Genomic DNA, 27266 nt, shown 5'->3' with positions numbered 1-27266 from the left:
GAAAGATTTGGAGATGTCGGTGTTGGACTGGGATGTACAAACATAAAAATCACACAACACCAGGTTATAGTCCAACAGGTTTAATTGGAAGCACTAGCTTTCGGAGCGTCGCTCCGTCATCTGGACACAACCACCTGATGAAGGAGCAGCGCTCCGAAAGCTAGTGCTTCCAATTAAACCTGTTGGACTATAACCTGGTGTTGTGTGATTTTTAACTTTGAAATGAAAGAAGTTTATTTTAAAGTGTCGAGAAAACCCATTGCACAAGTTGTTCTGCTGCCAGTATTACCAGGCAGGCGATAAGTATTGTTACCAAATAACTTCCCGCGTTAGAGAGCGTGGCAGTGAGGCCATTGAATGCAATGGGCTAAACTCAATCATAACTCATGTTATCCGAGCACATTTTCAATAAACACACACATATCGCTGGCCATTTCCTGCGTGTATTTGGAAAACGTCCCAAAGCACTGTGCAGCTGTATTTCAAAATGAACTGTCACTTTTACACTGTGTTCAAGATAAATATTCCCAGCCAGCAACAAGAAGCTGATTCTTAATTCTATGATCAAAACTTCCAACCCACTGCCTTTGCAGTTTGGCGCAGCTATAAATGTTACCTGCTTCTATTTGAGTGCTACAATTTGAAGAAGGAACAAGTTACAGAATTTCCTTTGAAAGTACACTCATGCGGCAGAGTTCCACATGATTTTCTTCTTGCAGATCACTGAAAACGTTTTGGAATTTTCAAAGGGAGCTGGTATATACCGAGCAAGAATGAGACGGTCCAGGTCAAAATGTCCAGGCGATCCAGACTGCTTCGTGGCTTTAATGGGTAGAAGATGAATAAAAAGAACAGCAAGTGGACCTGTGGCTGAAAGTAAGTTGTTGAAAGGTTTGTTGGGATGATTATTGTTTGCAGTAAAAGGCTGGCAGAATTGTGAAGTTCAAAGATCCTGTAATAAACTAAAAGATAATCAATGGTCAAAATGTAACGGTGGTCCTCAAAGTTAGGGAACCAAGTGTTCTCACAATGTATAAATCAACACGTCAACACCAAATTAATTTTATCGAAGTACTTGTACTATCATGACCACACCTGTAATTATTATAAATCTTACATTCTGAAGTTTCTGGTTTAGATCCAGCTACACTGAGTCACTTTGTTTGATCGAATTTAATCATCCTTTCCAGCATTGAATCTACCGAGTAGAATAATATTAGCAGGTTGCAATCTGCTGTACGACATTTTTCACTTCTAAACAGGAACTTGGAAGCAGCATAAATGACAAATTTTTTTCAACTGACAATTTTATTCGATACATATTTTGTCTATCCCGATATAAAGAGGGATGAAGTCTCCAGATATTCCTAAAACAATGGAAACTCTTAAATTCAGAGATTAGAAACTTTGTGATCAATACCTGAAAATACAATGCAACTACTAAATTAAAATATCTCGATGCAGTAACTCACTTAAACTTAAAGTTCTGTGCAGTGTTCCAGTAATATCAATTATTACAATGCAGAGGACTGTCAGAATTTTGTGACAGGAAACTTGATACAGAAAAATAAATGAACAACTTGAGTCACTAGCTTAAATGGTGTTAAATAGTGCTACATAAATCATATTTCTTAACGCCCAAGGCATGATATTTGAGTAACTTAAAATTGGTCAGCATCCTGGAGCAGACTCTTGAGAAACTTAACCAGAGAAGGTAAATTCTCTCTTTTAATTAATTTTCAATGATAAATTGGCTCAGTGTAAAATGTTTGCAGATGTTTAACAACAGGTTTTGGTATGAAGGCATCTGCAAAAAAATGTAATGTTAACTGTTCAATAAATTGTGATTTTTAAATAACGATATCAGAATGGCAAGGCATCCTTCTAAGCAGCAAAGTCAAAGTGTCTTGAGGGAAGACACCCTGGAAAATCCTCTGCAACCATAATGCTGGGAATGTATTACTGATCACCCAACTGCCAGCAGGACATAGAAGAAGATCTATGGAGTCAGTTTCTGAAAAGATGTGAAAATAAGAGGGTTGTTGTGCTGGGTGATTTTGACTTCCCAATAGTGACTAGAACTGCCTTAGTGTCAGGGGTTGGGTTGGGGAGTAATTTATTAGGTGTGTCCAGGCATGTTTTTCGAAACAGTATGTGGATAATCCAGTGAGAGAGGGGACCATACTGGGAAATGTGCCTGGACAGGTGACCAAAGTTTCAGTGGGGGAGCATTTTGGGAATAGTGGCCATAATTCCATAAGTATTCAGATACTAATGGATATGGACGAGCTTGGAGATCGGATGAAGATGTTAAAATGGGGTAAGGCCAATATAACCAAATTTGGCAAAAATTAGAGAATGTGGATTGGGAGAGGCTGTTTGAGGGTAAATCCACATCTGACACATGGGATTCTTTTAAAGACTAGTTGATTAGAGTGCGGGACAAGTATGATTCTGTGAAGAAGATCAGGATTGGTCAGGTTCAGATTGGATGACAGGGGAAATTATCAGCTTGTTAAAAAAAAGGAAGCATATCCAAGATCTAGGCAACTAAAAACAAAGACCTTAAAAAATACAGAGAAACTAATAAGGAGCTCAAACTGGGAAGTTAGGATGGCTGAAAGGTGCTATGAAATGTCCTAGGCCAGCAGGGCTAAAGAGAATCCTAAGGCATTTTATCCATATATTAGGAGCAAGAGTGTAGCTAGGGAAGGAGTAGGCCCACACAAGGATAAAGGAAGGAGGTTATGTACAGAGCTTGAGGAATTGAGTGAGATCTTTAATGAGTACTTTACGTTAGTATTCACCAAAGAGGAATGTGAGAGATGTTGAGCTGAGGGAAAGGTGTGTGAATACTCTCAGGCAGATCAAAATAATGAAGGAGGAAGTGTTCGGTGTCTTGAAATGTGTTAAGTTTGGCAAAGCCCCTGACCAGATGGGATCTATCACAAGATACTGTGGGAGGCAAAGAAGGGAATAGCTGGGGCCTTTGCATCCTTTTTGGCTTCAAGCAAGATTCCAGAGGACTGGATAATGACTAATGTTGTTCCTTTGTTTAAAAGGGAAACTGAAATAATCCAAGTAATTACAGGCTGGTGAACCTGACGTCAGTGTTGGGAAATTGTTGGAGAAGATTCTGAGAGACAGGATTTATTCACATTTGGAAGCAAATGGATTTGATTGTGATAGGCAGCATGGATTTGTGTGCGGAACGTCATGCTTCACCATCTTGACTGAACTTTTTGAGGAGGTAACAAGAATGATTGATTGGTGATGGAAGAGCAGTAGGTGTTGCCTATGTGGTGTTTAGTAAGACATTTAATTAGCTACATTATGACAGGCTGGTACAAAAGGTAGAGTCTCATGGGATCTGTGGTGAGTTGGCTGGATGAATATAAAACTGGCTTGGTCAGAGAAGATAGAGAGTAGATGCGAAAGGGGTTCTTTTCAGAATGGAAGTCAGTACCTAGTGGTGTTCTGCAGGAATCAGTAATGGAACCTTTGTTTTTTGTAACATTTATAAATGAGGGTTACAAAGAGGGTTGCAATATAAAAGCACCGTTGTGCTACTGAGACTTTATAAAGGTCTGGTTAGGCCCCATTTGGAGTACTGTGTCCAGTTTTGGTCCCCACACCTCAGGAAGGACATACTGGCACTGGAATATGTCCAGCAGAGATTCACACAGATGATCCCTGGAATGGTTGGTCTAACATATGAGGAACGGCTGAGGATCCTGGGATTGTATTCATTGGAGTTTAGAAGATTAAGGGGAGACCTAATAGAAACTTACAAGATAATACATGGCTTGGAAAGGGTGGACGCTAGGAAATTGTTTCCGTTAGGCGAGGAGACTAGAACCCGTGGACACAGCCTTAAAATTAGAGGGGGTCAATTCAGAACAGAAATGCAGAGACATTTTATCAGCCAGCGAGTCATGGGTCTGTGGAATTCATTGCCGCAGAGTGCAGTGGAGGCCGGGACACTAAATATCTTCAAGGCAGAAATTGATAGATTCTTGATGTCTCGAGGAATTAAGAGCTACGGGGAGAATGCGGGTAAGTGGAGTTGAAATGCCCATCAGCCATGATTGAATGGCGGAGTGGACTCGATGGGCCGAATGGCCTTACTTCTACTCCTATGTCTTATGGCCTTATGGTCTTATGATCTGGAGGAAAATGTAGGTGGTCTGATTAGTAAGTTTGTGGTTGACATCACAATTGGCTGACTTGCAGATAGTGAGGATGATTGTAAAAGGATACAGTGGGATATAGATAGATTAGAGATTTGTGGCAGAGAAATGGCAGATTGAGTTTAATCTGGACAAATATGGGATTATACATTTGGAAGATCAAATCTAAGTGCGAATTATATAATAAATGGTCGAACCCTGAGGAGCATTGACATTGAGTCATAAAGTCATACAGAACGGAAACAGGCCCTTCGGTCCTACAAGTCCATGCCGACCATAATCCCAAACTAAATTAGCTCCACCTGCCTGCTGCTGGCCCATGTCCCTCCAAGCCTTTCTTATTCATGTACTTATCCGAATGTCTTTTAACTATTGTAATTGTACCCACATCCACCACCTCCCCAGAAGGTTCATTCCACACACTAACTACCCTCTATGTGAAACAAATTACCCCTGTATGTTTCCCCTCACTATAAAAATGTGCCTCTCAGTGTTGAAATCCCACATCCTAGGGAAAAGACAACTAAAATTATCTCTATCTACCTCCCTCATTGACAGACAGAGGAATTTGGAAGTGTAAGTCCATAGATTCCTGAAAGTGGCAACACAGATGAATAAGGTGGTCAAGAAGACAAACAGCACACTTAGCTTTATTGGCCAGGCATTAAACATAAAAATTGGCAAGTTATATTACAGCTGTATACAACTTTAATTAGGCCACATTTGGAATATTGCATGTAGTTTTGCTGGCCACAGTTTTGCTACCAGAAGAACATAGATGCTTTAGAGAGGGTGCAGAGAACGTTTATCAAGATATTGCCTGGTCTGGAGGGTTTTAGTTATGACGTTGGATAAACTCAGATTGTTTTCACTGAAAATATGGAGGCTGAAGGGCAACCTGATGATGATCTACAATATTTGGAGAAGCATAGATAGGATGGATAGTCAAAACCTTTTTCCCAGGGTGGATAGATCAACTACAAGAAGGCACAGATTCAAGGCGAGAGGGGGGAGGTTTAGGAGAGAAGTGCAGGGAATCGTTTTCACACAGAGTGGTGGATACCTGGAAATCACTGCCATTGGAGGTAGTGAAAGCAATGTTTAAGGCGAACCTTGAGAGACACAAGAATGGAAGGTGAACAGAGGGATAGAAATGGTGTATAGGAAGTAAAATAACAGGTCTAAATAAGGAGTAGAAATTGGCACAGGCTTGGTGGGTCACAGGGCCTATTTTTCTACTGTATTATATTGTTCTATTGTACATGTTTATAATCTTTGAGAAGAAGAATTCAAAGATCCATTAGCCAGGCAGTAAATTAAGCTGTTTAGGTAATTTATTGACAGAATACTGATGGTGGCAATATTTTAAAATATAAGCAAGAAAGGTGGGCTTGGAATCATAGAAAGACAATGGGATGTTGGTGCTGATAGTGTTGTGGAAGAATCACTCAATATTCTATCAAAAATTACCAGGAAACGCTGAAAATCCTTCTCGAAATTAAACTTTAATTTTGCAAAATCAAAGCTTTTACAGCTAGAAAGTGTCTTCCCTGTCTGTCCACAAGCCCGTTGTTTCTCTGCAGTTCATACAGTTGTTGATCCCGCGCTTATCTGATAACATTAGCATAATCAATCATGCTGGCTTGCTTTGCCATTCTAAATTAATCATCATCTGCCACACTAGTTCCTTACAGTATGCTTAATATATCACAGCAAACTACCATTATCTGTTACTGGAGCCCTGTAATATAATCCCAGGCTTGCATTACAACACTAAGTTAACTACATAGCTGCCAGAATAATTTCAATAATAGTCATGAATTATCTAGCTAATAAAATGCAAAACATGTTTTATAGAAAATGACAAACAAACACGTGTACTATGCGGGCATAGTGGGCAACCTGTTGTGCTTAACTTATGGCCATAACAAAATCATTGACTCCAGTTCATGAAGAAATGTGGGACTGAAGAGGTTTGGGGTGAAGCGAAGCAGCTCACCCACCCACTGTACTTTTCCTTTGGTTCAGGGCAACAATAGCTAACTTTTAAAATGTACAGAATGCCACATTGTGCTCCAAATAATTAACAACAAATTGTTTTTAGAGAAAAATGCCTACCAATAGGAAATGAATGGTAAAACAGGTAGGTCTATTTGTATACTGAATTATAACAAGGTTGCTATATAAATTCCCAATTAAAATACTCCCCACCTCAGGAGGTTTGCCAGAGGATCCCTATATGTAGTTTAGCTGCCCACTCCCCAAGAATGGTTTGGAGCAAAAATGTTATTTTTTAAAAAAACATTTCCTGGCAGTTAGTTAGATTGATGTTCGAGTAAAAAATGAGGTCTGCAGATGCTGGAGATCACAGCTGAAAATGTGTTGCTGGTCAAAGCACAGCAGGCCAGTCAGCATCTCAGGAATAGAGAATTCGACGTTTCGAGCATAAGCCAGTTTCCTCATTTCCCCTCCCCCCACCTTGTCTCAGTCGGTTCCCTCAACTCAGCACCGCCCTCCTAACCTGCAATCTTCTTCCTGACCTCTCCGCCCCCACCCCACTCCGGCCTATCACCCTCACCTTGACCTCCTTCCACCTATCCCACCTCCATCGCCCCTCCCCCAAGTCCCTCCTCCCTACCTTTTATCTTAGCCTGCTTGGCTACTCTCTCTCATTCCTGATGAAGGGCTTATGCTCGAAACGTCGAATTCTCTATTCCTGAGATGCTGCCTGGCCTGCTGTGCTTTGACCAGCAACACATTTTCAGCAGTTAGATTGATGTTGTCCGGTAATTGGAGGTGGATCACATTGGATCACATCGATACTCTGTCAGTCAGGAAATGATCTACAGAGGAACCTCGATTATTCAAACGAGATGGGCGGGCACTATTTTGTTTGGATAACTGATTATTTAGTTAATCGACGCAATGCCTCTCCTCTGGGGCTCAGACTGTTAAGTCAGCTCCCCGTTTAGGAGACTAGACAGCAGCAGATCCCACGCGAGCCTCTGCCCCCCCATCTGCTCCCATCCTTGCACCCCTGTCTGCCCCCCGAACCCCATCCAGCACCGCACTCCCACCCGTCTGAACCCCATTCACCTCCAACCTCATCCAACCTTGCCCCGACCCCTCACCTGCCCCCAACCCTGTGAAGAAATCTGAGCTGATTCATTTTGTACAAAGAATATTGAGAGACAATATAAAATAAAGGGGGCAAATTAAAAGGAGATGCATGAGCAGGGGAACACAGGTGTATCTGTCGATAAGTCATTAAAGTTGACAGGACTGTTCATAAGAGTGGTTAATAAAGCATGCTATATACTCAACTTTATTAATGTCTCCCCTATGTCTGTCTATTATCTACAAGTCACTAGTCAAGAATACTCTCCATTTGCCTGGATGAGTGCAGTTCCAACAATACTCAAGAAACCTCACACCAACCAAGACAAAGCAGCCCACTTGATTGGCATCCTATTCATCGTTCACACTCTTAACCACCAAGCACTGTGGCAGCAGTGTGTACCATCTACAAGATGAATAATATTAACTCACTATGGGTCCTCCAACAATACCTTGCAAACCTGTAACATACCACCCAAAGGGATACATAGGAAGACCACCAACTGCAAGTTGCCCTCCTTTCTAACTTGCTAATATGTTGCCACTTCTTCACTGTTGCTCGGTCAAAATCCTGCAACTCCCTTCTTAACGGTAGATTTCCGTACTCCCCAAAGATTGCAATGGTTTAAGAAAGTAGCTCACTACTTTCTCGAGGGCAATTATGAATGGACAATACTTGCTGGCCTAGCTAGCGATGCTCACATCTTATGAACAAACAAAATAAAATGGGGCATAGAAACCATGAGTAAAGAGCTTATGCTGATGTTGGATAAAGCACTAGTTTGGTCTTATGTTGAGCATTGTATCCAGCTTTGAGTGTTGCACTTTAGGAAGAATGTGAAAGCATTAAGGATATTGTGGAAAACATTCAAAAGAGCAGTTCCAGGGATAAGGATGTTAGATTGAAGAAGTTAGGTCTGTTTTCCTTGGAGAAGGCTGAAAGGAGAGATATTCAACATCATGAGAGGATTGGGCTGAGTGGATAGAACAAAACTGTTCCTCCGGTGAAGGGATCAAGGATAAGATGGTGAAAGTTTAAAGTAATCAGTGAAAGAATCAAAATAATATGAAAGCCGTTTTCATGCCATAAGTGATAAAGGCTGACAGTGTGCTGTAGGCAAGTTCAACTGAGGCATTCAAAAGGGTCATAGACTATCATTGAGTGAGACAATGTGCAGGGTAACAAGGAAAAGGCAGGAAATGGCTCAGAGAGTTGGTGTAGACAAGATTGCTAGAATGACCTCCTCCTGTTATAGCAGTTTTTGATTCAGTGATTCTATGAAGTTTAATATTATCCATGCATGGGGGACACTAGATCTTTGAAAGGACATAATTCCTTTTGTGAACTTAAAATAACAGTGTGGATTTTCCGCTGGCCAGACAGTCATTATTCCAAGTTAGATGGTCATTGTGCATGGGATTCCTGCAGATTCCCCATTGTAACAGACACTGAAGGAAGTGCCCGGTAAATTGAAGATCCTACTCAGCAATTCCTGTATGCCCGAAACCCTTCCAAAAATATCCATTTAAATTTGAGATTTCAGATGGTTCCAATAAAATTAAGTAAAATATTTACTCAGCAAAAGTTAGGCTATTAGAGACAAAGTCAAACTCCTGACAAACTGTTCAACAAATCCCATGCTTCCTTCTTATATCACCAACTATACTCCATCTGACCCCTTACTATCCTAGACCCTGACCTGACATTCCGTTACACCCTTCCTCTGCACCACATGACCCCTCTTTCACATCACAGGACATAAATCCTCTTTCCCTACAGCCAAACCTGCCCTGCCCCCACTCTCCACCCCTGCTTTACATACTACCCAACCATCCCTTCCTCCATCACTCAATATGTTTCCCCTTTCTCTCTCCACCTATCACCAACTTGTACCCTAGCACCCTACCTAACTTGAACCCTACTGCTCCATCTGCACTCTATCCATTTGGCACCCTGCCCATCTTGCACCCTATACATCTGGCACCCTATGCATCTGATGCTCTAGCTCTCCACCCCCAGCATCTTATTCTCCGCTGACCTTATGTACTTATCGTTTGACAGCAGCTGTCAAAATGGACCTTTTAAATATCAGAATATGTCAGTGATTTCTGTGAAAAGGTAGCATGATTTGTCTTCACTGATGCCATAAAAGAGCTGTCACAATTGAAGTATGGCTCCATATTTCTGATAGAGCTTTACGAGAACCTACAGAAATGCTAAACTCTCTTGTTTTTTTTAAAAAAGGAATGGCCACAGTAACTTTCTGCATGAGGCTACCAGTCCTCAGGAACATCAAGGCCATTAAATACTGGTTCCATCAGTGGAAGCACAGTATTAATCTTTTTGGCCAATGACCTTAAATCAACATTTCTATTTTTGTTTCAGACTTCCAGCATTTGTAGTATCTTGTTTTTGAGGCTGAAAAATAATATCCTGCACAGAGGTTCTAACAAATTACATCAGAGTTGCATGGTTAAGCAGAACAGACAGCATTTCTTTTCATTTGCATGAATCTTTAAGTGTGAAGATTTTATATCTCAACAGCAATATTTGCTCAATCTATCATCAAAATGCTTTAATTTGGCTAATTGCTGATCAATCAACACAGAACTAGGGCCTCCTAATTTGCTAGATTTGGGTGTATTGTTTTTACTGTTTTTAATATTCATTAGGCCACTTGGAAAACAATCCTCATTCATAATAAATGCCATGTCATAACAAAATCAATTTATATTTTTGAAATCTATTATAAAAAGTGTCATCTGATAGAGGTTTGGACACTGTTTCTTGCCATGATTATTTCTTACATGTTTTCTGTTATTGTGGTAAATAGTAATTATTCTGTTATTGTGAAGAAATAGTGTTACTATGTTTAAGAACAATATATTTCATGATTTATTACCAACCGTCATTAGTTAATAACTCACAGGGGCTCATATAAGAAACAAAGCTGCCTATCAGAGAGGAACACAAGAATTTCAGTTCACCTTAATGCCATTTTTAAAAAATGTACTGTGTATCTGCATGAGTCTCATTTAAACTCTGAGCAAACATATCATTGAAAACTCTTGATAAATTTAATCTCCTTGTAGGTTCAAGCATGATCCAGAGAAAAGAGAATGTAAATGATGAAATACTAAATAAATTATTATTTGACTGGTGACAACTAATCCATCCCTCTTTATTAAAATGCATTTGATTTAAATCCTGTTGTGCATTTTAGTGAACCATAACTCTGTATAGCATTCTTTTCCTTCCTTCAATGAATCTGAATATTTGATAAGATATTTCTAAGTAGTAAAGGAAACTACAATAATTGAAAATCTACATAATTTTCACTAGGGGACTCCACCAACTTAAATAAAAGTATTGAGAAGTGAGCTTGTTGAAGTTGTTGTTGTCAATGAATTAAAATAAAGATGTTTACCTGACTTTAAAAATAATGTAAATTCAGCTACATTCTGATCAACATATTCTCTTATTTGCTTTTTAGGATTAAACATAGCAAAGATTTTAAGAGGTCTACAGAATTTCAACTTGACTCCACAATATGCTGAGTAACATGATACTGATAATCCAGACATAAATGTATTGGTAAAATAATTTCAATCTAGATTTTATGTGAGAAAGAATTAGATTTGTAACAAGTAAAATTGTTCATTGCATATGACAGATTTTATTAGATTAAAACTTTATAATTGATTCAATGCAATAGTTTGGCCTCCTTCCTATTGGAAGGATGTTGTGAAACTTGAAAGAGTTCAGAAAAGATTTACGAGGATGTTGCCAGGATTGGAGGATTTCATCTATAGGGAGAGGTTGAACAGGCTGGTGTTGTTTTCTGTGAAGTGTCGAAGGCTGATGGGTGACCTTATAGAAGTTTATAAAATCATGAGGGGCATGGATAGGGTAAATAGACAAAGTCTCTTCCCTGGGGTGGGGGAGTCCAAACTAGATGGCATAGGATTAGGATGAGAGGGGCAAGTTATAAAAGAGACGTAAGGGGCAACTTTTTTCATGCAGAGGGTGGTACGTGAATGGAATGAGCTACAAGAGGAAGTGGTGGGGGCTCGCATGATTGCAACATTTAAAAGGCATCTGGATGTGTATATGAATAGGGAGAGTTTGGAGGGATATGGACCGGGTGCTGGGACATCTGGTCAGCATGGGCCTATTCTCCAACACTTTGCCCATAGCCTTGAGTGTTGTGACATTTCAAGTGCTCGTCAAGTATTAGATTAGATTACTTACAATGTGGAAACAGGCCCTTCGGCCCAACAAGTCCACACTGACCCTCCAAAGAGGAGCAACTCACCCAGACCTACAGGCCTATGGGCAATTTAGCATGACCAATTCACCTAACCTGGACTGTGAGAGGAAACTGGAGCACCCGGAGGAAACAGGGAGAATGTGCAAACTCCACACAGACAGTTGCCTGAGACAGGAATTGAACCTGGGTCTCTGGCGCTGTGAAGCAGCAATGCTAACTACTGTGCCACTCTGCCACCCCTTTCTGTGCTGTACATCTATATGACCCTATGACTCTATATATCTAAGGTTCACAATTTCTTAAGCAATCCATCAGTTTAGATTAAATTTATGTTGAATTTTCTGTGTTTGTACTTTCCAATTGAAATTATTATTGGCATGTAAATTATATGTACATTTCTGTGATTTAATTATAAATCATAATTATATATTGAACATTAAATGTGGCTTAATCAAGTTCATATGATTAATTATAGTATGGTGATTCATATAGGTCTTAGTATTTCACATCTTATGTTGCTGAAATAATTATACTGGAAACAATGTTTTAAGGTTTAAATCGCAATCATTTTCATAAATTCTGCTTACATAGATAGCCATCTCATAAGAAATTCTGTTTAAAACATAGATCATCAGATCAGTCTGGAAACTACTTTCACTCAAGATTTACATGTTTATTGTTGTCAAAAGGTATCAATGAAATAAAGTCACCTTCACTGGGACTGAAAGTTGCAATGAATGTTTTGTCTTTAACTGATGAAAATTAATTAAATTGGTGACATCTGCATTGTTACACTATTCACAAAGTGAACAAGATGTTGTAAGAATTTTGCATGATTCATTATAAACTTTTTTTTAGAAAAGGCAATACTTGCACATGCAATTTCTTAGTAAGAAATACAAACTGAAGGCTAATTTTCTCTCACAATCAGCTAAATGTCAATTTCGGGGGGTTCATGGAGGATCTGCCTTTGTAAGCTCTGGTGACTTTCCTCATGTAATTTTATTCTGCTCACCTCATTAAATATATGTCACATATACAACCACACTGCACCTGCACTATTTTTGTTCAGCAGCAGTGAAATGATTGTTGATGCCAGGACTATCCAGCATTCATGTGGTAGTTACTATATTTAAATTCCAGCTGTGCACTACATTAGACGCTGCTAGCTTAATCTGAAGTAGCCACCCAGGCCAGCGTAGTATCCAGGGTCTGGAGGAAGACGTAGCAATGCCAGAAGATGGTTAATGACCGTTTATGTTCCTAGGATAAGTGCCACCACCTTCTCTCAGCTACACACACTCACTCTAACTCTGCCTATGCATCCATGTCCACCAAACCTATGGTCAACAACTCTCAATATTGCATGCAGCATCCTCCCTCATTTGCTCACACTCACCTAATCCCCGCAAAATACAAACCCCTTCCTGCCCTCTGCGGTTTGTACTCCCTCATTTGAAACACCTCACCACCTTTCTTGACTCATCAAGAACCAGTCCCTGACTGGCCATAGAGCCCTGTAGTATTGGGCATTATAATGATATTTTCAGACCATACCATTAAGGGTTCATTGTCAAGGGATATGGCAATGATCAATTGAAATAAAGTGGAAAAACACATGAACAAGGCCTGTTTTGTCTTGGAGGTAACAGTAAAACCTGGATTGACTTTGGGAAACATTCTTTTATGTCATTAACATGGAGCCATCTGGATGTCTTTCAAATTGTTTTCTGCACAATGGAATGTCTGGAAGAGTACTAAAGGTACTATGAAGTGAAGATTCAGAACGTAATCTTTAATTCAGAACTGTATTTATATGAGGGACTTTGCCCCACTGATTGGTCTTTTCACCATTGGGCTGGGGCTCGCGAGACTAATGCCATGGAAGCTGAGATAGAGCTCTGAGTGCTACTGTCGCCAAAGTCCCCAGTGGATACAAGGCAGTGTGCGACTCTCTTGTTTATATAAACATTATGAACTTTAAGGTAAGAGATTCATTCATTAGTTTGCATATGTTTCTAACATATATTCAGTAGATTAAGCTAATGGATTTGCTTTATATTAGTGCACATGCCTTCTTGTAATCATTTTGATCAGACTTTAAAGAACCATTAGGTACTTGCAGCCAAGTAGTACAATCCCTTTTGCCTGTTCATTATGCTAAACATGACAAGCCACCTGGCTACCAGATTGCATTACCAGGCAAGGCATAGATACTATGAATGTCCAAGTAGGCACAAAGTAAGGGAGCCCAAGGAAAGCAAGTTAAGAGCCGTGGGATGCCCTCTGTTCTGATACCTGAAATCAATGTCAGTCCCTGCACACAGTGACCTGCCAAGTTTTAATTTTGAGAATTGTTGCCATCTAGTTTCTCTGCACTGTGTGGGAGAATAGAAATCTTCATATGACTGAGGCTTTAAACCAGCAGAGTTTGGACCCGAACAGGACAAACAGTACAAACACCAGCAACGGTTCTCCTTCAGGATCCTCCGCTCCACGCTTGCAGCAATGCGCCAGCACCTAACCTCTCTACAGTCAGTCCTCCTTCAGCTGAGGGCCACACTCTCTCAGAATTGCAAAGGACCCATTCTGCACTACATCCTCAGGAGAATTCATACTCTCAACAAACAGTATTTCAACTCCATCTCAAACATCAAAAACTGTAAGTACAGCAAACTTTTATCTACCCACCTCCATAACCAGCACTCCACAAACACTCCAGAAGATTCCCCCGGCCTCTGGAATTTCTTAGACACCATTAGCCATACGGCTGGTGCAGCCGCCACCCCCATGCTGATTGATGATGTTACTTCCACCCCCATCATGGCCACTCCCACAACCACTTCTGCCCCTCACAATTCCTCATACATCACACGTGACATCATTTCTGCCCCCACTGCGACTCATCTGCATTCTGCTGACACGCTCCCACATATCCCATCGTCACCATTCCCGGACTCCAGAATCCTGAGGGGAGCACCACCCCTGCACATGACCCCACCCCCATTCCCCCCACCATCACACCCACTTCAGTTACTGGATCCGCCCCCACTCCCAGCTCCACACCCACACCAGATCCCAGCTCCCAGCCCTCCAAACCTTCCCCTCACTGAGGACGAACGATCAGTCCTCAGCAAAGGACCCACCTTCATCCCCCTCCATCCACGCATCAATGAATTCAATACACGCCGTGACGTCGAACACTTCTTCCGCCGCCTCCGCTCCAAGCTTCCTTTTACAATCAGGACTCCCACCCACCTTCCGAGGACCCCTTCGCCCACCTCCAACAACTGCATCCACCTGGACACCCTGTGCTGGCCTATTATCCGCCCTCAACCTCTTCATTTCCAACTGCCGCTGGGACATTAATCGCCTCAACCTGTCTACCCCCCTCCCCACTCTAACCTCTCATCCTCACAACCTGCACCCCTCCAATCCCTCTGCTCCCATCCCAACCTCACCATCAAGCCAGCAGATAAAGGGGGCGCAGTGGTAATCTGGCGCACTAACCTCTACACCGCTGAAGCCAAATGCCAACTCAAGGACACCTCTTCTTACTACCCCCTCGACCATGACCCCAACCCCCATCACCAACCATCATCTCCCAGACCATACAGAACCTCATCATCTCAGGAGATCTCCCACCCACAGCTTCCAACCTCTTAGTCCAGGAACCCCACACTGCCCGGTTCTACCTCCTTCCCAAGATCCACAAGCCTGACCACCCTGGCCAACCCATTATCTCAGCATGCTCCTGCCCCACTGAACTCATCTCTACCTACCTCGACACTGTCCTATCCCCCCTTGTCCAGGAACTCCCCACATATGTTCGAGACACCACCCACGCCCTCCACCTCCTCCAAGACTTCCGTTTCCCCGGACCCCAATTCCTCATCTTCACCATGGATCTCCAATCCCTCTAGACCTCCATCTGCCATGACCAGGGCCTCCAAGCCCTCCATTTTTTCCTCTCGCGATGTCTCCAACAGTACCCTTCCACCGACACTCTCGTTCGTTTGGCCGAACTGGTCTTCACCCTTAACAATTTCTCCTTTGAATCCTCCCACTTCATCAGACCAAAGGGTAACCATGGGCACACGTATGGACCCCAGCTATGCCTGTCTCTTTGTTGGCTACATAGAACAGTCGATCTTCCATAATTACACTGGCACCACTCCCCACCTCTTCCTCCACTATATTGATGATTGCATTGGCGCCACCTCGTGCTCCCGCGAGGAGGTTGAGCAAGTCATCAACTTTACCAACACATTCCATCCTGACCTTAAATTTACCTGGACCATCTCTGACACCTCCGTCCCTTTCCTGGACCTCTCCATCTCCATTAATGACGACCGACTTGACACTGACATTTTTTACAAACCCACCGACTCCCACAGCTACCTGGATTACATCTCTTCCCACCCTATCTCTTGCAAAAATGCCATCCCATATCCCAATTCCTCCGCCTCCGCCGTATCTGCTCCCAGAAGGAGCAGTTCCACCACAGAACACACCAGATGGCCTCCTTCTTTAGAGACCGCAATTTCCCTTCCCACATGGTTAAAGATGCCCTCCAACGCATCTTGTCCACATCCCGCACCTCTGTCCTCAGACCCCACCCCTCTAACTGGAATAAGGACAGAACACCCCTGGTGCTCACCTTCCACCCTACAAACCTTTGCATAAACCAAGTCATCCGTCGTCATTTCCGCCACCTCCAAAAAGACCCCACCATCAGGGATATATTTCCCTCCCCACCCCGTTCCGCCTTCCGCAAAGACCGTTCCCTCCGTGACTACCTGGACAACCCACCCTCCCATCCTGGCACCTTCCCCTGCCACCGTAGGAACTGAAAAACCTGTGCCCACACCTCCTCCCTCACCTCCATCCAAGGCCCTAAAGGAGCCTTCCACATCCATCAACGTTTTACCTGCACATCCACTAATATCATTTATTGTATCCGTTGCTCCCGATGCGGTCTCCTCTACATTGGGGAGACTGGACGCCTCCTAGCAGAGCGCTTTAGAGAACATCTCCGGGACACCCACACCAATCAACCACACCGCCCTGTGGCCCATCATTTCAACTCCTCCTCCCACTCTGCCAAGGACATGGAGGTTCTGGGCCTCCTTCACCGCCGCTCCCTCACCACCAGATGCCTGGAGGAAGATCACCTCATCTTCCGCCTTGGAAAACTTCAAACCCAGGGTATTAATGTGGACTTCAACAATTTCCTCATTTCCCCTCCCCCCCCACCTCACCCTAGTTCCAAACTTCCAGCTCAGCACTGTCTCCATGACTTGTCCTACCTACCTATCTTCTTTTCCATCTATCCACTCCACCCTCCTCCCTGACCTATCATCTTCATCCCCTCCCCCACTCACCTATTGTACTCCATGCTACTTTCTCCCCACTCCCACCCTCCTCTAGCTTATCTCTCCACACTTCAGGCTGTCTGCCTTTATTCCTGATGAAGGGCTTTTGCCCGAAACATCAATTTTGCTGCTCCTCAGATGCTGCCTGAACTGCTGTGCTCTTCCAGCACCACCAATCCAAAATCTGGTTTCCAGCATCTGCAGTCATTGTTTTTACCAAGACTGGATAAAGTAAGACCATAAGACCATAAGTAAGGTTTTAGTGCATACGAGTAGGCCCCCTGCTGTTCAGTCACAAGATTCTCATCTAGCCATTAAAAACCTAGATGTAAAATTCACTCTTTTCTTGACATAGAGTCATAGAGTCCTACAGCACAGAGACAGGCTCTTTGGCCCAAACTGGCCCACGCCGACCAAAATATCCATCCACACAAACCCCATTTCCTTGCACTTGGCCCATATCCTCTAAACCTTTCCTATCCACATATTTGTCCAAACACTTTTTAAATATTGTCAATGTACCTGCCTCAACGATTCCACTTCCAATTGTGTACCACCCTCTGTTTAAAAAAACGTTGCCCCTCATGTTCCCATTTATTCTTTCCCCTCTAACCTTAAACTGATGGCCTCTAGTCCTCAATTCCCCAACTTTGGAAAAAAGATTGCATTCACCCTATCCATGCCTCTCATGATTTCATACACTTCTCTAAGATACTCCATAGTCTCCTATGCTTTAAAGAAAAAAGTCGTAGCTTGTTCAACCTCTCCCTATAACTCAGACCATTAAGTCCAGGCAACATCCTTGTAAATTTCTTCTGCACTCTTTCCAGTTTAGAAAAAACCTTCCTATAACAAGGTGACCAAAACTGAACACAATACTCCAAGTACAGCCTCACCAATGTCCTGTACAACTGCAACATAACTTCCCAACGTCTAAACTCAGTGCCCTGATTGATGAAGACCAGTGTGCTAAAAGCCTTCTTCACTGCCCTGTCTACCTGTGACTCCACTTTCAGACAGAACTGTGAATCTGAACTCCCAGATCCTTCTGTTCCACTCCACTCTTTAATGCCCTACCATTCACCATGAAACTCCTATTTTGATTTGACTTTCCAAAATGCAAGACCTCACACTTTTCTATATTAAACTCCATTTGCCATTTCTCAGCGCCCTTCCCTCATTGACCAATAACCTTCCTCATTATTTTCGTGTCATCAGTAAACTGACATGAAGAATCTAATTTTTCTTGTTACATTTTCCCAATTGACTTGCCATTCCCCACATTGTTCATGGGCTGGGAAGATTCAAGTTTGAATCTAACTTAAGGTTATTCATAATTGTCTTACCAATTTCCTTTTAACTCACAACAAATTCTCATCATTCCTTACTTTGTTCAACGATCTACATTTGCACTATCGATTTTAGAATTTTTGTTACTGTTTTGAAATTCTTTTGTGGCCCCCTCCATATCTCAAGAACCTTCTCCAAGCCCATACCAATGTACCCTCTGACATTTGTTTGTATTAATTAATCTATTGATTAGATACAACGTTGTGCATGTGCTCATTCAAAGGCGATATTGTTTGTGCACGGCCTGCTTATCTCCTACAGGGACACATTCCTGACTGTTGTTCGAGGGAACATCATCTACAACATTCCAATATTACTGCATTCAGTTAATTCTGGCCACTTCAGCATTCCTGAGTTTAATTACATTGATCATCATGTTGTCAGTAGACAAGGGTCTAAGCTCTGGAATTCTTTTGCTAAATCCTTTCAGGTCTCTACTGCTCCCTTTCCTCCTGCAAGGCACTCTTTATGACCTATTACTTCTACCAAACTTTTGTCCATCTGCCCTAAAAATAGGTCAGAGGACAAATAGTGAGGATGACACAAAGCGTCTGCAGAGGGATACAGACAGGCTATATGAGTGGGCAAAAACTTGGCAGATGAGGTTATGCAATGTGGGAGGAAGAATAGAGGAACAGAATAATATTTAAATGGAAAAAGACTGCAGAAAGCTACAGGACAGAGGGATTTGGGAATCCTCATGTGTAAATGAAAAAAAGCTAATATTCAACTTCAGCGGGTAATAGAGAAAGCAAATGGAATGTTGGCCTTATTTCAAAGAGAATGGAATATTAAAGAAGGGATGTTTGACTAAAATAGCTTATTGTACTTTAGAATAAAATTCACAACTATTAATAGTATATTAGAAACCTTAATCAAAATTGCAAAATATCAATAGGCCGAGCAATAGTTAACACTTAAAATAAAAACCCTACTTTATTTAACATTTTATTTTTCTCAACCATATATACTCTCTTTTAAAAAAAATTTTAGGGACTTGTCACTCTTTGTTTAAATATATTTATGGGAGTTCAAGCTTTTTGATGTCAGAAAGTACAATCATTGTCTAAATACACATGCTACATGTGTATTTGAATGACACATTCAATGAATTGCTCTACTGGGGATTGTTACTGACTGATAATGGTTTATTTCTGGTAGCAGCCCATGTGATGACAAGGCCTAGTGCGTGGGGGATGGAATAAGGGCATGGGAGAAGGTTCTCAGGCCCTAAAATTATTGAACTTGATATTGAGTCCATAAGGTTGCAGAGTTCCCAAGTGGAAAACGAGGTGTTCTTTCAGGAAAACTTGCGTGTCCTTGGCAGAGTAGGAGGTGGAGATGAAATGTTGGGCCACAGGGCAGTGGGGTCGATTGGTGTGGGTGTCCCGGCGATGTTGCCTGAAGCGCTCTGCGAGGAGGTGTGCAGTCTCCCCAATGTAGAGAAGACCACATTGGGAGCAACGGATACAATAAATGACATTGATGGATGTGCAGGTGAAACTTTGATGGATGTGGCAGGCTCCCTTGGGGCCTTGGATGGTGGTGAGGGAGGAGGTGTGGGCGCAGGTTTTGCAATTCCTGTGGTGGCAGGGGGTGTGGTTTGTTGGGGGAGTGTGGACCTGACTGGGTAGTCACGGAGGGAATGGTCTTTGCGGAAATCAGAAAGGGATGGGGAGGGAAATATATCCCTGATGGTGGGGTCCGTTTGGAGGTGGCAGAAATGTCGGCGGATGATATGGTTAATGCGAAGGTTTGTAAGGTGGAAAGTGAGGACAAGGGGGGGTTCTGTCCTTGTTATGGTTGGAGGGGTGGGGTTTGAGGGCGGAAGTGCGGGATGTGGATGAGATGCGTTGGAGGGCATCTTCAACCATATGAGAAGGGAAATTGCGATCTCTAAAGAAGGAGGCCATCTGGTGTGTTCTGTGGTAGGACTGGTCCTCCTGGGAGCAGATACAGCGGAGGTGGAGGAATTGGGAATACGGGATGGCATTTTTGTAGGAGGTGAGGTGGGAAGAGGTGTAATCCAGGTAGCTGTGAGAGTCGGTGGGTTTGTAAAAAATGTCAGTGTCAAATCGATCATCATTAATGGAGATGGAGAGGTTGGTGTTCTTTCAGCTTGTGCTGAGCTTTTCTGGAGCACTATAGCAAACCCGAGGCAGAGTTGGCCAGGTGATATGTTGAAATGGCAGACAATTGGAGGCTCAAGGTCATTTTTGTGGACAGAATGTTTATTTTTCATTTGGAATTTATGTTTCCCTAATGGTAAACTGGCAATTGTTGCTTTTCAACCATTTCACCATTGACAATGAAAAATAAGGTCAAATGTTCATTCCATTGAGTCAATGTACCATGTAAGGCCTTCCCTTATGCTTATCTCTACTCACTTATTTTATTCAACACCTTGCATTAAGTAAGCAGAATTGGAAGAGCAGAAACCATGTTATATGCAATGTGAGTCCATTAAAATGCACATGGTTTCTGTTGGCAAAGTGTTTCTATTAGCAAACTTCCAAGACATACTTCTAACATTAGAAGAGTATTTCAGTGCTAACAACAAAATCTGTCAGCAGAAATATAGGAATTTGCATGGATGATTTGCAGAAAATCATGGACAAGCTACATTAGCTGTCAAGCCTTAGTCATAAGCAACAGGTAAGAAAATTAATCCTGAATTACTCCCAAAACTATACTGGTGGGCAACTAAACTCAGTTTTTCTGTCAATTCTAAGTAGGCATTTTGAATGGAGGTGTAATATGTGGCATCCTCCTCTAACTGAACTGCAAATATATCAGTTGTATTCAAACACCCGATGTCCCACTTTATATGTTACACAATTTTCAAATTTACCATCTTTCAATTAAATGCAAACAGTAGCTCTTTAATGATCACCCAAAGTAATGTCACCTATCAAGCTGCACTTTTGTCTATCTTATAAAGTACAGTTGGGACTAATCAGATATGATATTTGTCCAATGGATTGCATAATAACTTAAGTTTGTAATGTCATCACCTGACTATTGTTTCATCAGGGCCAATCTTTGAAGTAAAAGTATATTCAACAGATACATAATGTGCGTCCCAATAAAATAAAAGCAAAGAAACAATTGAGGAATTTAACATTATTTGATTGAAATGAATGGAATCTTTAAGTTACACCATTGCAATATAAACCAAATACCAATTTTATTTGCTCAGATTAGAGGAATGTTTGCATTTTCTGTGAAAAGGTGAAAGCAAATAAAAATAAATATTGAGCATATGGCTTAAAAGGGAGGAAATAGTAGCTAACCATATAAACAAGCAATAAAGACTACCATTTATCATGTTAAAAATCACACAAAACCAGGTTATACATCACTAGTGCTTCCAAATAAACCTATTGGACTATAACCTGATGTTGTGTGATTTTTAACTTTATACATCCCAATCCAATACTGGCACCTCCAAATCATGCATTTATCATGTTTTTCATGACTTCAGCACATCCCAGGAGAAAGTGAGCGCTGCAGATGCTGGAGATCAGAGTCGAAAAGTGTGGCGCTGGAAAAAGCGCAGCAGGTCAGGCAGCATCTGAGGAGAAGGAGAATTGACGTTTTGGGGATAAGCTTTCCATCAAGAGCACATCACAAACTATTTTACATCCAATTATTGTTATGATATGGGAAATAATAATATAACATTGCAAGATTCCCACAACAGCAATGTGTTATTGACCGATTAATCAGATACTCTATGATGTTAGTTGAGGGATGAATATTGGGCAACTATTCTTTTAAACACCAGACATGACTTCAGTTTTTTTATGCCAAACTGAGATGATGAACAAGGTCTTGGTTTGACGATTTATGTGAAAACAGCACATCAAACTGTGAATCATGTCTTTAGTATTGCATTCAAGTGTTAGCCTGGATTATGTATTTAAATCTCCACAACATCAGTTTTAATATTGAAACAAGGTTAACCCCAATAAATTGTTTATTAGCTGGAAAATGATTGAGTCTCTTAAAAAATGGAGAATTGGGTTCGAGTAGAAAAATAATCCAAGAAGAAGCACATATTGTATTTTTTTTTGGTTTTGTCAGATTAACTACTATTCGACAGATTGCCAGCTCATGTAAATTGCATTATCTTTACTGTAGGTGACGTCATTTTAGAGAGTCACACCTGATACATTTGATTAAAAACAAATTTTGTATTTATGTTATTGATAGTTTATACTGAAAATACAACTCAACATCTGACATTTTCAGACAGATTAATGAGACACCAGGGGTTGTTAATAGAAACCTGTCAATGGCAAGGTCAATTATCCAGATGAAACAACTGATAAATCTGGCTACTAACATAATGAAAATAAATTTTCAAATATCACTTGACCAGACTTAACAACTGGGGAACAATATTTTATCTGACAACATCCACTTTTGTGATCAGAAACATATCATTTTAAAGATGTCTATTGCTATTTATAGCCAACTGATGTATGCTAAATGCATATAATATTAAAGATATTGCTTTATTACATTTCTAAAGTTAAATACATTGTTTAAAACTAATTTGCCAATTGATAATCACTGTACTTGTCAGTTTGGATTACTTGGTTGTTTTATTCTTTTTGTAAACAAATATGATGTCTTTATTATAATAATGACTAAGTCATAGTTTGCTTTGTTCTGTTTGACTGCCTGAAAATAATCAGGCAGTTTCCACAATATAATTCCCTGCATAAATTCATAACTGGCTTCATTGGAGCTTTGGAAATTTCCATTGTCATTTTAATTCTATTCTTAGAGGAGCAAGCTGCCAGATTGAATCTATATCAAAATTTATTTGCCAAGACCATAGTATTTATCATGTTTGCACAATGGCACACAAAAAGAAAACATTGATTTCACAATTAATTTCAAATCTGCTTGGGTGGTTCAATAAGGTAAGAATAAATAAAACAAATTGCTTGAAAACTTTTAAAAGCAAAATACTTGCAGAATCTGCAAAAAACACATACAAGTTTATAATGTGGGTATTTATTAGAACATATTAAGTTTGAATTTATCTTTTGAAAGCCACATCCTTTGTTCTTAGCCAAATCGTGCTGTAAAGTGAGTATATTAACTTTTAAGCATGAGCTAAATTTTATAAATCAATTCAGGTTCTGATGGAGAGTCATTTATAAATCCAAACTGTAAATAGGACATTCAACTGTAGAGTTGCATAAGTGATGTTATTTCAGTCATCATATGGATAGGCTGCTATCAGCTGTATTGTAAAGTGCAGAGATGTGAAATAAGACAAAATGTTATGGGCCTGTATATCTGTCCTGCCCTTAATGTAATTGCAGTTGCTCATGAAAACATAGGATTGCATTTTTGTCTATTTCTCTTATTGTTGGTGTCTCTGAATTACCACGTTCTTTTTTCTCACACCCATGTTAACCATATAGGTTTTTGGCCCATTCTAGGATTTTAATTTCTGTATGAGTTATTCCTTCTGGAATAAAACATGCTACATTAACTAGACATACTGTTGAAACTGTAGTTAGAACATTATGCAACACAAATTATCTTTTGAAAGCTTGAGTTCCATGTTTAGCTTCAATATCTGAAATGCTTCCCTCAGTTATCACTTATAATCCTTTACTAGATGTATACTATGACCTCAACATGGCAATGAATGCATTCAAACATGTTTCAGGAGACAAGAGCCTCCTTTCCTTTACTTACACAAAGTTGTACAAACAACTTGATCGACTTGGCTCTCAAATATGCTATTATATTGTTAACACTGAAAGCAGTTTGAGGTTATCAAATGAATCTCTTTTACTAAATCAAAAACATTTCAAATGACTAGTGAATTAATGTGAGTCCTCTTCTCTAACATATTTAAGGTATTGTATTGGAAACAAATAGGGAAAATACAGCTCAAGAACTGGAATTATCAGACAGATTAATGAGACACTGGGATTGCTAATAGAAACTTGGCTATGCCAAGGTTAGTTATTCAGATGAAACAACAGATAAACCTGCTTACTAACATGATACTCAGATTCGTAATGATATTGGGATCTTTCCAGCAATTAATTCTACAACCACAGGAAGTGATTACAGATGAGAATGGGATTATCACATGCTTATAAATGGCAAGGTACGTCTCCTTTCAATATCAGATGCAACAGTCACAAAATTATACTCTTTGCCGCTACTTAATTTAATTTTTGCTACATTTGCTTTGGTAAATTTGCAAACAAAACTGGTCAGATGTTTTATCATGAAGTCATTGAGGAACAGTTCGGTCATTTGTAGTAATAGAACCAAACATGGCATTTAAAAGAGCAAAAAAAATTATTAGCCATACATGTATTAATTATCATTGATTTAAATATCAGTATTAACTTGTTTCAGAAAGCCAATTTCTTTAAGTATAGTTTTCATTTAACTCATTTCTCAAGGTTTTATCTTAAATCTCAGCATTCCATGTTTACAAAATCAGCAAAATTAAACAAGGGAGTGGCATTATACACAACTATTAACTAGAAACAATTATATGCAATAAATAACAAACTACTAACTTACAAATTGCATGTTGGAACCTAATGAGTTGTTCAGTGAAAGAGTTAGTTGCCTGTTTTGCACTGTGTTCATATTTTATCAGGTCATATGTTGGGGAGTTTGTGGTCATTGTGGTTGACCATCTGGAGACCCAGTGGCAACCAAGGGATTTGCAAGATATCTATTGGGGTTAAGTCCCATTGAGGCAGCTATTGGCTTTTGTGGGGTTTCATGGCTAAACCAGAGGAAATATTCCACTGCACTTGCTCTTGATGCAAGGATCCCACTGCCTGTACTGAAGTAGACCCTAGGAAAAGGATTATTACTTGAGTTCTGGAGTTGGGCAGGATCCCTGGGGTCAATAGACAGCCAGGGAAGGGGAGGGAGAAGGTCAGGGAAAAGAGCAGGGTTTCTTCACCCCAAGCCTTCACACCACCAGTGGACACTTCCTTTGGGCACAAGAGGCCTAAGAGAGAATCCTGAGCTGAAAATGCATTGCTGGAAAAGCGCAGCAGGTCAGGCAGCATCCAAGGAGCAGGAGAGTCGATGTTTCAGGCATGAGCCCTTCTTCAGGATTCCTGAAGAAGGGCTCATGCCCGAAACGTCAAATCTCCTGCTCCTTGGATGCTGCCTGACCTGCTGCACTTTTCCAGCAACACATTTTTAGCTCTGATCTCCAGCATCTGCAGTCCTCACTTTTTCCTAAGAGGGAATCCTCCCCTCCCCCTTTATCACCATGCTCCTTCCTGCCCCATTAGACTGCACCCATCCATGCCCAAACCTCCCTTTCTCATACAAGAGAAACATCAAATTACCCCTATGGTTTCAGTAGTTTTTTTTATCTGTAGTAGACACAGGGAATGCTGGAGAAACTCAGCAGGTCTAACAGTATTTGTGGACCGAGAAAAAAAGTTAACATTTCAAGTTCATTGTGACACTTGGTCAGAACTTCTACTTGTAAAGTAAGTTATAGAAAAAGTAATAAGCATAAGATATATTCTGTTTAATGTTATCCTGATTTGTAACTAAAAGGACTATTGCATTGTATTTTATGCTATATATTCAATTCATATAGTTTAGTGAGTGAGAAGATTTTTAAATCAGAATCTAAACTCAGAGATATGAGCAGTTTAGCTGACATAATGACTGGGCAGGAAGTTGTGATAGGGCTGAGTACAATTTGGACTTCCTCATACCTTTAATTGTCATTATTTAATTCACTTCAGTGGTTTAGAATCCCTTAGTTTAGCTCTTTTTTTAAAATATGAGGATGATATGGAAGTTTGCCCACCATTATATGCAAAATTTACATTTATGATGTTCCTGAAATCTTTTAACTACAGTTTTGCTCGAGAATTCCAGAATGTACTTCCTCCAATGTGTCATACAGAAATTTAATGCCATTAGTTCCTTCTAAGCTTAATGGATTTATTATAAATTCCAGTGACATCTTAATGCAGCTGGAATTTTTCTGCTCATTTCATGTATATGATATCAAGATGTTTTTAACATTTACATTTTCCTCTGATGTTCCATGACATTTTTATTAAAATTATCCCTTAAATGTTGTCATTGATCTTTAAGATATCTTGTACGTAGTTGAACTGCAAATATATTGATCACCATCCTTAAATAACTCTCTTTTGCTTCCAATTTTCATAATTCTAAGAAACAATTGGATTTAATTTGACTTTCAGGTCAGGACTTAAAGTAAGAACACATAAAACCGAAATGCTATAAATTGAAAAGGATCCAAAGAGAGGGGGAAGTGGCAACCTGTCCAAATGTATAATTGGACTGTAGGGCTGCTGTGGTACAGTGGTAGTGTCTCTATCTCTGACCAAAAGAAATGAGTTCAAGTCCCACCTGCTGCAGAGGTGGTTCATAACAGTTCACAGGTCTGTGGTCCTTTGAATCTGGTCCTTGAAATGATTCAAGGTTCTTAGAAGATAAGAAAAGTTAGTGATATAATACTTACAGGTGTCAGGCCCACAATTTGATCTTTCCAACATTCTCTGAGCAACACACCTCCATTCATTCCTCTGTCTACAGTGATATCCTCAAATCCCAATCTTAGTCGCTAAATCTCACTCTCATTTCCATGTTTCCTCACAACCTTGACTAACAGTAACCATCCACAATGCTGGCCTCCTCTCCTCCAAATAATCCATTGTTCACATTCTCAACTTTTAACTTCATCGCTCTGTAGGAGAAATGGCTGCAGAGCTTCAGGGACATGAACAGATTGGGGCAGTTGGGGCCTGGGGGCCCTCTGTTCATAGAGGGAAAGGGGTGCCCTCCATTGACAGGTATCTTCGTGGCCATTGGCAATGTGTGCTCATCTGGCCCAGAGAGAGCTGGCTTGCTCCAGGAGGGTGCAGATGTCAGCACACCAACATTTTACAGAGGCAGCT

This window comes from Hemiscyllium ocellatum, chromosome 7 (genome assembly GCF_020745735.1).
Source record: "Hemiscyllium ocellatum isolate sHemOce1 chromosome 7, sHemOce1.pat.X.cur, whole genome shotgun sequence".
Classification (NCBI taxonomy): domain Eukaryota; kingdom Metazoa; phylum Chordata; class Chondrichthyes; order Orectolobiformes; family Hemiscylliidae; genus Hemiscyllium; species Hemiscyllium ocellatum.
Note: the sequence above shows the minus strand (reverse complement) of the source record.